This window comes from Prinia subflava, chromosome 12 (genome assembly GCF_021018805.1).
Source record: "Prinia subflava isolate CZ2003 ecotype Zambia chromosome 12, Cam_Psub_1.2, whole genome shotgun sequence".
In the NCBI taxonomy this organism is placed as follows: domain Eukaryota; kingdom Metazoa; phylum Chordata; class Aves; order Passeriformes; family Cisticolidae; genus Prinia; species Prinia subflava.
Genome location: NC_086258.1, coordinates 15,320,187 through 15,333,187, shown reverse-complemented (window position 1 = coordinate 15,333,187; position 13,001 = coordinate 15,320,187). Strand labels below are relative to the sequence as shown.

General features: G+C 46.2%; 1 protein-coding gene across 3 annotated transcripts in view; it reads left to right on the top strand.

The window, feature by feature from the left end:
- Nucleotides 1-13,001, top strand: part of RAB11FIP4 (RAB11 family interacting protein 4) — a 101,961-nt gene that overhangs the window by 48,107 nt on the left and 40,853 nt on the right. The window contains exon 1 of one of the 3 annotated variants that reach the window (XM_063410153.1): nucleotides 5,295-5,436. The exons of the other annotated variants lie outside the window; for them this stretch is intronic. The gene's annotated coding sequence lies outside the window, so the exon portion shown is untranslated. Of the gene's footprint in view, nucleotides 1-5,294; nucleotides 5,437-13,001 lie in introns of those variants that run through there. 3 annotated transcript variants of the gene reach the window in all.

Sequence of the window (13,001 nt, the reverse complement as noted above, 5' to 3'; positions counted from 1 at the left end):
AGGATGCTCTTAAAATATGGGGTTGTATATTAGAGTGTGCTGAATGTCTCCATGATAGAGATTTACTTGTAAGCCAGGGAAGACTGCAAAGATAAAAATTATAATTGCTTAACATGTGTATCTTGAAATTGCTTTTCACCTCTGCCTCCAGCTCATTCCCTTCTGGTTTAGTTGGATTTCCCAATGTTTGCGATGTGTCCTGATTCTGTGTGTGCATGCAGGAATCCAAATTCTATCCAGTCAAAAATTCAGACTCATTCAAAAATTTTAACCACATTTGGAAGAGCAGCAGAAACTTTACTATATTAATCTTTTGTGTTTCATTAAAAAAGCATTTTAAAGCAAGACAGACCTTCATCCATGGGACTTTACCAGTGTAAAAATGATTTCATACTTCAGCACTATTCCCATATGTGAAAGAAATCAGTGAAAGCTGATACAAGGCAGAGGTGCGTCTTGGGGTGGAAACATTATTTAGGTGTGTGTGATTTGAGTTGTTGCTAGCTATATCCTATAATATCTGTGTCAACACTATAAAACTAATCCGTAAGACATCACTGTCCAGCTCGAACAGCACACCTACCTTGATGTTGGCTGTGGACCCACTGATAATTTAATATCTCCCATTTTTCCAAAGCTGTGTGACCCTAACAAAGAGGTGACTTCATGTCTTGGTGTCCTGTTTACCCCAGACATATTGCAGCATTTTTCTCATGATTTTATTGCTCAGTTGTACCCAACTGCCTCTCTTATTTGCTGCGTGATTATGCCTTCAGTGTCCAGATCATCAGACCTTTGCCCAAACCAGCCTGAGAATGGCCTTGCAAACATTCTGGGGAGCTGGAGTGTGTTTGATTTTCCTTGGCGTGTTTGCTTTCCATTATCTGTCTTCATGGTGATAAAAACTGCTGCTGTCAACCTCAGGAGTGCTCTGGCTTTGCTGTGTGGAGCACACAAAAGGAGGAGTGATGTGCAGGCTCTGCTCCCAAAAGCTGCCTCGTGGAGCTTCTCCCCAGAGGAGCCAAGAGGAGGGAAATGTCGACTGCATAAATAGCAAGGGCTCTCCAAGAACGTGTGCTGAAATAAAAGCAGCTAAAAATAGTCTCTAAGACTAAATGTGAATCGTCTGGAGAGCAACTTGCAAAATTTTCTGCAGGAAAATCCTGAAAGGAGGAAGCCATGCTTTCAGAGGCAATCATGCAAACTGGAAGCCAATAAAGTTTTCATGTGAAAAACTGCAACTTTCAGTGTGCTCTTGGGGAGAGCTCACACCCTGCCCTGGGTCTGCCTTCTCCTCTTGTGCTGGGGCTTAGTCTCATTCTTATTGGTGCAGGTTTTCCACCCCAGAAGGAGCAGGATTTTTTAAATTCAGATTTTGATCCTAAAGAACTGAACTCCAGCAAGCAGAATCGGGCTTTGTTAAAAGATCCAGTCCGAAGAATTTCTCTGTCCTCCAGGCAGTTTGCAGGTGCCAGAAACATGGGAAGGTGGTAAAACCTTTTTAAGAATAGTGAGTTTGGTTGCACCCCTTCTTCCAGTGCAAATGCTTACCCCCAGTGACTTCCCCCAGCCATTCATTTGTCCCTCTTTCCCAGCTGTAATCTGCTGCTGGGGCTTACCAGAGCTATTTCCAATGCAACACGTTTAATCCGAAATTGAAAAGTCTTTGTGCGCGGAGGCCTCGGTGTCGTGTGGTGAATATCTTAGACGCAGAGAGGGATCAAGGTGGCTTCTTAGTTACCACTAGTTAACACAACCCATTGTGGTTGATTTAATTGCCATTTGTCCGTGTCTTTGTGCGCCCTGCTCGGAAGGAGTGTGAACTGGAAATAAGAGAGTGGATAAATAGCCGTGGTTCTGCTGTGGCACCAAGCAAAACCTCAGCTATAGTGCAGCCCTAGTGTGCTCTGACAGGCATTGAGGAGCAGCTGAAGCCTTTCTGCCGGACAATGCTGGGCCACAAAAGCAGCATTAGGGCCAGCAGCCCGGCCAGGCGGGAGTAGCTGATCGCAGAGGGGTCCCCAGGCGCTCCAGAGCCACCCAGCAGAGCAGCTGGGCACAGGACAGAGGTGCCACGGCCACTGAGGTGGCACAGGGCACTGGAGGAGCCCTGGGAGCTCTCACAGGGCACTGGAGGAGCCCTGGGAGCTCTCACTGGGCACTGGAGGAGCCCTGGGAGCTGGCACAGGGCACTGGAGAAGCCCTGGGAGCTGGCACAGGGCACTGGAGGAGCCCTGGGAGCTCTCACAGGGCACTGGAGGAGCCCTGGGAGCTCTCACAGGGCACTGGAGGAGCCCTGGGAGCTCTCACAGGGCACTGGAGGAGCCCTGGGCACACAGACACTGCACCCCTGCCCCTCCAGCTGGGTCTGTCCCTTCTCTGCGTGTCTCTCAACTTCTCTTTTTGCATTGGCATTTCTGGCTGAGATGCTAGATGTGCCAAATTCTCTGGTAAAGCTGTTTTCTCTCAAAGTTGAAATGTCCATAAAATGCTGATTTTGACAACGTTTTGGCTCAGGAAAAAGGAAATTATTTGTGAATTTCAGAGTTTCTCATTTTGATGTCTTTCAAGAGTAGAAGTTTCAGTTTTTCATTTTTACTTGATTTTTTATTTGTTTAATCTTTAAGAACACTTCAAGAAACTGATTGACACCAGTCTTTACAAAATTCATCTAGTGAGAACGTTCACATTTTCCTTTCATTCTTTTCAGGAGTATCAAAATTTCTTTTCCAGAATCCCTATTTTCAGCCTGAGGCTTGTGAAAGACAGGGCAGCTACCCAGCAAAGCAATCTAGGAATATAATGGGAACCATATTTCATGAGAAATTGTTCTTTTCCATTCAGGAGAAGAATGACTAATGCGTAGTGCTTTTCTACTAGCTGTTAACAATGCATTTCGTTTTTCCTGACGTGTTTAGAAGGATGCGACAAGAGCCCTGAGGCATCTTCTAACAAAGCAACGTATCACTTGGCGTTTTTACAGCGAGCTGAGGCTTTTCTGGGTTACACACGTCAAAGTGAAGTGGTGGGTGTAGCTTCCATTACCCACCAGAAAGGAAACAGAAGGAAACAGTCTGATAAAACCGTGGTTTCATTAAGCAAATATTCCTCTGTAAGGTCAAGACATTGCTGCCTGGTGAATTTATTCCAGACTTCAGGCCTGCTTTTTAAAAGCTTTAAGTTTGAACAGATAAGGAGTTAATTTACCTTTTCAGAATTAGACCTTCTTAGATCTACTGAAAAATTCATGGAAATAGTGAATGGGAGAGGTACATTTTTAAACATGCTTGGTTTATTTAAGTGTAATAAAAAAGTCTTAGCAGTGTGGAGCTCTTCCCTCTCAGTTCACATCCCAGGACATCCTGACTCTGCTGGAGAACTGTCTTCACCCTCTGCCCTGTAGCCCTTGGCTCTGTGTTCCTAAATTTTATGGACATCAGGCCCAACTGTGCAGTGATTTGACCTAGAAACTGAGCCTTGCCTGCTTGAGCGTGGTGTGCCTTCAGCATCTGTGTGTAAAGAGCTGAGCTGTCCCAGGTGCCTCATCCCAGCGTGTCCAGAACTAGTTCTGTTAATGGATAATCATCTTCTTGGCAGAACTATTCACGTTTAATCTCTTTTGGGCAGTGATGAAGCTGGTTAGAGGCAGAACACTCCAGGGCTCAATGCAAATGCAGTGCCAGGAGTGTTTTTCTGCAGTGGCAGAAGAGCAGTTTATTCTTCTTCCAGAGTGTGTCTGAGAGTACAGGGAAGTGTGAAAACTCAGATGTAAAACCAGAGTTACCTTCCCGTGGTGCTTTCTTGACCTCATTGTCTCCTTTTGCTTCCAACTCTCCTGTAAAACCCTATTATGAAGTCAGGAACTGAGGCCCTGCTGGGAGGGGACATTTAACTGGTTTACTCCAGCCATACTACACGTGGTCTTGTACAAGGAGTTCATTTTAAGTTACTTACACACCCATAATGGTAACTGTAGAGGAAAGAAGAGGATTAAAATATATCCTCCCTGAAAATTTAAATATTAGGAATGTTTGATCCTCAAACATTGAGGCAACCCCTATCAGCAAAATTCAATGTTCATGAATTTCCATTGTTGCAGAAATCTGGATTTTAGAAGTTGGTCAAGTTTATGATTAAATGATAGAAAATGGTAGGAAGTATGTTTTCTATACCATTAAAATTGAAAGATACTGAAAAATGTTGCCTACCCTAATTCAAGAAGTAATTTTCAGAACTGTTTGTGAGCAATAGGGAAAAAAACCCCAACATGTCAGATCAGCCATGCTGATAATTTTAAAATGCTTTGATTTAACTTCCATAATGTAAATATTCTTATTGTAGCCAACTTGCCTGTAGAAACACAGATTAATGTTGAACAAGGAGGCTGGAGTGCATTTAGGATCAGCTGTAACACTAATCCCACAAATGGGATTCTTAATGTCTATTCACCTTTTCTGGTTTTGCACAGGCTTCCATGAGCTCTGTGAACCTTTTCCTTCTTAACCACCACTAAGATATGGAATCACCATTAACACAATTAACACGATGAGAGGACAGCAAATTCAAAAGGGTGAGAGCCCTAAATGACACCTGTAATACTGATTTGAGAGGTAGCAGAGAGGTCGTATTTTTTTTGGCTTCTGCTGCACTTGAAACTCCTGTTTTCCTCTGATCTGACTATTTGTTGCTCTCTGAAATTTCACACATCTTGTATTTTGGACTGTGATATCTTTGAGAAAAACCTGAGCACCATGAGAGCCGACTGTCCAGGACCTGTTGCCATAATGCAGAAGTTTAATTGTGTGTTGCTGCAGGAGTTCATTTTATGAGTTCCCTGTATTTCCATCAAGAATCATTTACCTGTCGATCATGAAATTTTGGCATAGTGGATTCTTACAGTTGTTCAGAAATAACTGATTCCACTGCAGATTTCAGCATCAAACCTGGGGGCACACTTCAATCCTGCCATTGTTTTCTGTGATCTCGGAGCAGCTCAAAGCAGGGGGTGAGGCAGAAAGTTTATTTATTAAAAAAAAACCCCAAACCATAGTTTTTAACATCGGTAACCATTCCAGACAGAAAATGTTTCATTAGTAAGCAATATTTCAAACTGGTGAGAGCACAGAACGGAAGTTTGTTGTTACCTGAATGGGAGAAGACGATGCTGTTTGCAGCCCTGTGTGGTGCCGTGGCCGCGCTGAAAGGAGCATTTGATTGGGAATGCCTTGGCCAGGGCGAGGTCTGGGAGCTTTGGAGCCTGCCCGGGTGTCTTGGCAACCATACACAGTGGAGAGCCCTCATCAGCACACACACAGAGCGTGTCCCAGCTCTGGCTTCACACCCCACTAGTGCAAGGCAAGAGAGAAAACTTTGCTGCTGCCGACACGGGCTTCAGAGACACTGCGGTTCCCGTAGAGACTTTCGCAGTCACTCTCTGTAAGTACAATTTTAAATTAAGGAATGTTTTCTTCCCTCTGAAGTCATCTTTGTTAAGCGCGCTGTAGTTCAGGGATGTAAATCAGGCTAAAACGCACAGTTAAAACATACAGAAGCCTGCTTTCAATTAGTGAGAAGCTGCTTTAACTAGCCATTAACTGAGCTATGGGAGCGAAGGAGCCGAGTCTTAGAAAACCTCAGAGACTGGGAAAGCAGCGCCTGACCCTTCCCCCTTTGTCAGCTCGTTCTTTTCAGGGCGAGCCGGTGGCATTGTGTGTGCAGTGGTACCTACAGCAGAGCAGGGACAGCCCCGTGGCTCTGCACATCTCCCCCTGCACGGCTGATGCAACAGGAGCCCTGCAGTGCACAGGGAGCCATTCCCACTCCTTGGGCACTGCAGGCAGAGGCTGGGAGGAATCAGGCTTGAAGGGAAAAACTGAGCTGAGCTGTCCCCTGTTTCCTATGGTGTCTATTTTCTTAGGCAGAACTGAAATCTGCTGTGAGGATTTGTTCCCACCGAGCTCTTCTGCTTTCTGAAGTGTTTGTGTTTGTGTTTAGTGGAGTAAGAAGTGACTGTGGAAAACCTGGAGATTTATCCCAAATCAGAGGAGCGGATATGATTGTGGTTGTATGGCTGGTTTAGGATAGGGCTGTCTGCATCCATCTCTAGCCTCTGTCACAGCGTCAGTGTGGCCTCAGGGAAGGAGCTGATCTCCCTGAGCAGAGCCCACACAGAGCCGTTCTCCCTGGCATGTGATGTGCCTGCGTGGGCTGTGCTGGGGTGGGTGGGCATGGCTGGCTGCTGCGGTGCTCATGGCAACCTCTCCCCACGCCTTTGATGCAAACAGCAGTCGCTGCAGGGATGCCTGCACTCCTGCTTGAAGCATTTTGGGGCAGAGGTGTGCACAGACGTGGCACATCCTGTGGAGAAGCACGTTCCCACGAGGTCAGGGAGAGCTGTGAGCCTCACGGGCACAGCAGAGGGCTGGGCTGGCCCAGCTGCCTGCAGTGGTACCTGTGTGCTCTAGGGAAAGGCCAGGGCAGGGGCACAGCTCCTCATGCTCAGTTCTCTCACGGCTCAGCTGCCTCGAGCTGTATCCTGAGGAACACAGCTCCCATCAGCGCTGGCTGGTGACTCAGGCTGCTGCCAGGGAGCTGAGTGTGTCTGCTTGTCCTTCAGCCAGGGACAGGGACCCTCTGTGCCACCCCCCGACACAGCAGCACTTCCCAGCCGCTCCTGGTGTGGGGATGAAGGAGATGAGTCACAGAGTACAGTGAGTGAAGGATTCAGATCCTTTGGGAGCAGTGAACACTGCAGTGAGAGGAAGGGCAGTCATGACTCAATTTATCGATGCTTTTTGATCAGGCAGTTGTACAAATGCTTTCTGTGCAGGGACTGTGAGTGTAAAGGAACTTGGTTCAAAGACTTCACACATCTGAGGCTCAGGCCAAATCTCCGTAGCTTTGGTTCCCTGTTGGAGTGAATGTGAAGTTCAAGTGAGGGCTGTCATCCTTGACTGGCAGCCAGATGAGACTGCTGCACCTCATCAGCTCTCCCTGCCCAGAACTGCTCACAGCAGTGTCTGTGGGAAGGCAGCTGTGACAGAGCCGGGGACCTCTTGGGCTGAGAGGTGACAAGGATTTGGCTGCCCTGCTTTTCTCCACTTCCAGTATCACATGGGAGACACCAGAACCTTGCCTTTTAAATCAGCAGAGCTCAGTGAAGTCAGCACTGGGACTGTGCACCCTAATTAAAAGTCTTGCCTGTTGCTGTTTCAGAAAGAATCTGACAGCCCTGGGGAGTGAGAGGAGTGTCCTGTGCTCCCTTGGGCAGAGGGTGGTTCGGGCGGTGTGTGGTGAACTCCTTGGGTGTAGTCTGCTGTTGATTAGATGGTTTGGGTTTTCCTCCTGCCTTGGAAAAGGCTGTGCACTCCACAGCAGTATCCATATGGATATTTCTGGTGACTCCCCTGCAGCCTTGTGTGATGGCCTCGAGGGTTTGGTGCAGCTTTGGCATTGCTGAGCCTGTTCCTGCAGGGAACTGCTTTGTGTCACCCAAGTAACTGTGCTCTGGCTGGCTCAGAGGTGCCAGTTTGCCTCCGAGCTGTGCTTCTGCCATGGCTGATGGAGAATCATTGTGGGAAAGATGCAGATTAGATCACATCCATATCATGTTGTGGCCCAGTTCACTGTGATACTTGTTTCCTACAAGGTCGCTCAGAGTCAGTGTATAAAATGTGCTCCATGAGGAGACTTTCTGTGAGCATGGAGCAAGTCTCCTTTCATCTGTGCCTCCTCCTCCCTCACGGAGTGTTTGTGTGTGTTAAATAAAGCATTGGGGTTGGTCAGCCCCATCTTGGACTCATCTCCTGAGCATTAAGGACTCTCTGTCTCTTTTGCCTTAATCTTCCCCCTGCTTTCTTTCTGTTCTTCCTCTATTCTTCAGTAACAGTGCCACCTAATTAGGTCATGGATTGTTTCATACTCAGAACCTTCCAGGAGGTTTTCCAGTAGCTGTGGGTTTTGTTACTCAAGGCACTGGTTCTGCTTGCCCAGCTTTTCTGCCTTGTGCCTCTGTTAACTGCTCCTCACACAGAAATATTTCTCATTCACATGGCTGCGGCAGTAAAAGCTGTGTTAGTTCCATAGCAAGCTGCTACTGACTCCTCGGGGAACTCCCAGAGAAGCATTTTACCCTGAGATAAATCTGCTTTTCTGCATTCCCTACTGTTTTATTAATAAGGATATTTTCCTGAGAAGGAGATTCTCACATAAAGCTGCCTGCAGCTTCAGTGGCTGCTTCTCCCTGGAGCCCAAATAATGCCTCGTGCTTGCTCAAGATGCTGGGATCCCCATCTGGGTAACTGCACACATATATTGCTTTCAGCCAGGCAGGGGTCAGCAGCATGTCAAAGGTACCTGGGAGTATCTTTAGCTCATATAAAACAGACCTAATCCAGGGTGTGGCTGGCCCTAAATTTTGTTGTATCTAGATTCAAGGATTCATTTACCACCATATGTTATTTTTCCTCACAAACAAAATTCAGTTAAGCCTTAAGGAGTAATTCCAAAGGATGTGCTGGTCAGTATAATCAAGAGTGGCAAAATTGGATTTTTTATATCTGTAACCAAAATCTAGGAAACACTCGATACATCCAAATCAATCTGCAGCCAGAAGTGTGTGACAGGATGAGCTAAGGATTAGATGCAGCCCTTACCGTGGGTATTTGTAGCCAATTGCTACCTCCTCCCTCAAAATAAAACACCACTTTTCTCCTGTTTTCTAATCTTAGCTTTTAAAGCAATTTAATACATGGTCCTAATTTATGGTTGTAAATTATGGTATCCCCAAATATTCTTTATAGCTGTATAAATACACAGGAAAAAAACCCAACCCAAACAGATGAAAGAAGGGCTGATAATTCAGAAGGATTGAAAAGATTTCTACTTTTCTTCAGAGTTAATTGAGAGCAAAGGCTGTTGCCCCTTTACTGCACAAATTTCAATTAGACTGACAGCAGAGCTGGTCACAGAAGGCTGAATCTGGCCTGTAACAATTTGTCAAGGAAAATCTTTCCTGTTTCAATCATTGAACCTTATTAAATCAATTTCATACAATGTTTTAGTCATTGCCTTTCATTCATGCCCAACTAAAGCTTTTTTATAGCAAGCAGTGACAACAGATTTTGCATGCTGGAGATAACAAGACTGCCTTTGCCTGGTCACATGCAGCCTAAGAGACTGTCCAGAAATGTTTATCCTGTTGTCTGCTGGATAAAAAGAGGGGCAGGAGGTGCTTTCAGCTGCTCCTGGAGGAGGAGGTGCCAGTGCATCCAGGTGAGATGGTGGTGTCCAAGTTTTTATCTGAGTAAATATTTCACTCAGGATGTTTTGTAACACTTTTCAAAGTGAAGATCACATATGGCTATGGAGGGACCACCTTGGTGGGCTTTTTTCCTGTGACATTTGCTTGCTAAATGTGGCTTAGCAAAAGAGTGGAAAGATGGTGAAAGATGGGAGTTGGATGAGGAGACAAGAAAGCTACATGTAAAGTAAAGCAATTAAGAATTGGAGGCAGTTAGGATGTCCCAGATCTGAGCCCCAGTCCTGTCTCTAGAAATCTCCTAAGGTAGGTTATTCAGTAAACTTCCTGGAGTAGTAGGTAACATCTCTTTTGCAGTGCATCTCTGCTCAAATTTGTATCCACAGTTTGTTGTGTCACCTCTGATTTCTTTTGAGATTCACTTCTCATTCCTTAATCACCTCAAGCACTTAAACCCAGTGGGAATTTGGAGTAAGTCAAGAGTTTTGAGCTCAGTCTCTCCTGCTGTCTGAAGCTGAAAAGAGCCAACCTCAAGAGCTCCTTGAGATATCCTTTTTGAGCAGGATGTCCTGTCAGGTGTATGTGGAAATTACAACTGCCATGATAATTTTTTTTTCTTCATCTCCCTGTCCCAGCACGTGAGAAATCAGTGATGCAGGCTGCCCTCCTGGAGGAAAAGGCATGCTGCCAGGGAAGTAGATCTCAGGTCTTTACAGAAGGAAGTGTCACATTACCAGCTGATTAAAGCCGGCTGGCAGAGCCTAAAGCACAAAGCATTGAGCCAGAAGCAGTAATCCAATAACTGTCTTGAGAGGAGCCTGTGGAGCCTTTGGGGTGTTCCCAGGTGAGTCCCTGCAGTGTCTGCAGCCTCAGAGGACAATCCCCCGGGTCTGGTGCATGGTTCTGAGTTCGGGGTGCAGAAAGGCAGTTGCACTTGGCAGAAGGCACTGAGGGGAGGGTTGGTCTTTTGGCCTTGGAAAGCCTGGGCCTGCCTGGAGGCGCTCATGGGATCAGCACTGTCTCCAGGCAGGGTGCAGCAGCAGAAAAGCCACAGAGCTGTTCATGAAGTGTAGCTGGGACCCAACATGAGTGAGTATAACTGAATGGGGGGGAAGGTGAGGGCTAATGCCAAATGTGTCTTTATCAAAAGGAAGTTTGCTACTGATGTCAGTAGATTTTAGACAGGCTTGAGCAAAAGTGCTGGTGCTCACTGGGTCACTGTGGGCTGCTTTTATCTGGTGGCCAGCTTCTTTTAGTATTGGATGTCAAAAAACCACGTTGGTTTTCCCAGGAGCAGCAGCTGGAATATTGATTTCAGCTGGGGAGCTCTGTGATGGACTTCATTCAGGGCTTGGGGAGACCTCCAGTTTTGATATTAATAGTGATTTAATGATAAAATGGCAGCATGACTTGGGAAGGAGAGACCATTGATCCAGTGAAGCAGCCTCACAAATAGCTGCATCCTGTGTGCTGGGGAGCCAGAGCACTGCTGAAACTCCAGGTCGCTGCCCAGGGCTCAATCATTTGTGAACAAAAGCACAGATGTAGAAGGAAATGCATCATCTCTGCCACAGCAGAAAATTGATTGTGAAATACTCTCACCCCACTGTTGCCTGTTGCTCAGGGAGGAGGGAAGGAGTGGAGCTGAATATTTGAGGAAAATGTTTCCAGGATGAGGGGGATTCTAGTCCTGTGCAGCATCTGTCTTAGCAGGGTACTGCACTGGGTCCTGGGGGTGGCATTGCAAGAATGGGGAAAGAAGCATCCAAGTCCCGACTTTATCACTTTTCTTGTCTGAGCTTGAAGTCACTTGGAAGTAGTTTTAGGGCTGGAGACCACCTAGGCTGTATTCCTGTTGTTCAGCAAAGCCTGTGCTTCTTTGAGCTTTTATCACACAAATATGCAACAGGAGCAATTAAAGGGTGGCGAGTGGGTGTCTGACCACCGTCAAAGGCACAGCCTCTGTCTGCCAGATTTCTTTGCAGTGAAATGGCAGTGGCCACTCTTCATGCGGGTGTTGGGGAATTACACTGATGGTGTCCCAGCTGAGCTGCCCTGGAACTTTGTTCCTTGTTCCGTGTCTGCCTTGCAGCACCGACAGCACCTCCCAAAGGCCGGTGAGTGAGAACAGCTTCTCCTGGGGGGTTTGGGGAAATGAGTGAAGCTGTTTGTTCACAAAACAGCAGCATTGCAGGTGGGCAGCACCGAGCCACCTGTGCAAGCTCCCTCTACAATAACCCAGGTTTCCTCCTGTCCTTCCTGGTGCTCTCTATCTAAAAATTATCCTCTGTTGGAATAAACCTGTGGTATGTAGAAATTATTGCAATGATCCCAGAAGAAACCACAAACTTGAGACATGGATTTCTGACCGCCTCCAGTTAAACACTCACAATGGGTCCATTTTACGTCAGCTGGCATTTGTCAAACTTATCGCAATTTATGTTCACCACAGTGTACTTTTGGGAACCATTAAGACTGTGTGTGTCACCCAGGGAAAAGGCCACAGGAATCAGATCCAAAATATTTGCATTGCTTGCAGCCAGCATGGCAAGGGCGGCTCAGGGTGCTGGGATTTGGGTGTAGCTGTGCCGCAGGTTTGGAGCTGGGAATCAAAGACACAGCAAGGGCAGAAGGTGACTGGCACCCTGGACATGTGCTGCTGAGGACAATGGCTCACAGCCACCCCTTCCCTCCTCACTGCTGCCCAGTGTATGCTCTGAAAAATAACAACAAAAGAATTGACTTTATGAAAGACATTTGCATTTGTGATGTTTATGGTACAGAGCCTGGTCCTCCTACTTAACTGTATCATGAGTTAATCCATTCATTTCAGCAGCAGAGCCTGATGCTGAGTTGATTTACACTGGATAATTCCAGGTTAACTAAGCTACAGTCACTGAGTAATCCCAGGTATAAGAACATTCCTGAGTGCTGGGAGAGAAATAAGACAAGGTGGAAGCACACACACACCTGGCAGGCAGTCAGAGCAGTGTGAGTGTTTACAGAGCTTACTGTGAAACATGATTGTGTGCCTGATGTTCAGGCTCACAGGTGGGGTTTGTGTCAAAGAGGAAAGTTTGACAAAAAGTGCTGATGAAGACCAGGCTACTGTCCCAGTACAGACTAAAAATACATTGCATTTGTCATTGTGAACATTTGCACTTATTAATAGCCAATATTAAAAAAGCTCTCCAAGTCCATCTGTTAAAATGTCTGGCTCAAGCAATGTGTGTTCAGGGTAAGTTTTTGAAAATTCTTGCCTTGGGAAAGATTTTTTGCTCACTTTAAAATGTTAACAGCATTTTTCTGAAATTTGTTTAAAAAGTTTTACTTACTGAGGTTTATAAATCATGACCAAATTCTCACTGTAACACCACTGTATTGAGCAGTGGCTGGGGAATATTGAGGTCAGAACTGGATTTGAGTGATCCAGCCTCATGTTGGCATGGTCAGGACTGTAGCACCCCTTATCAGTACATCAAGGACTTGGATAAAATCGGGAGATCATGTACCAGGTGAATGATTAATGATGGGGGTTTGGATAGCCACTTAGGATAGCACATGGATACAAGATTTATGTGCTGGGAAATCTGTAAGAAATATGGCCCTTAGATTTTCCAGCCTGATCACAGGATGTCACCATTGTGGGATATAAATCTGGAAGATATAAACAATTATCTCCCTGTGAGTGCTGGCGAAGTGTGGAATTGAAGGGGCTGAACAACTCCACACTGAGCCAGCC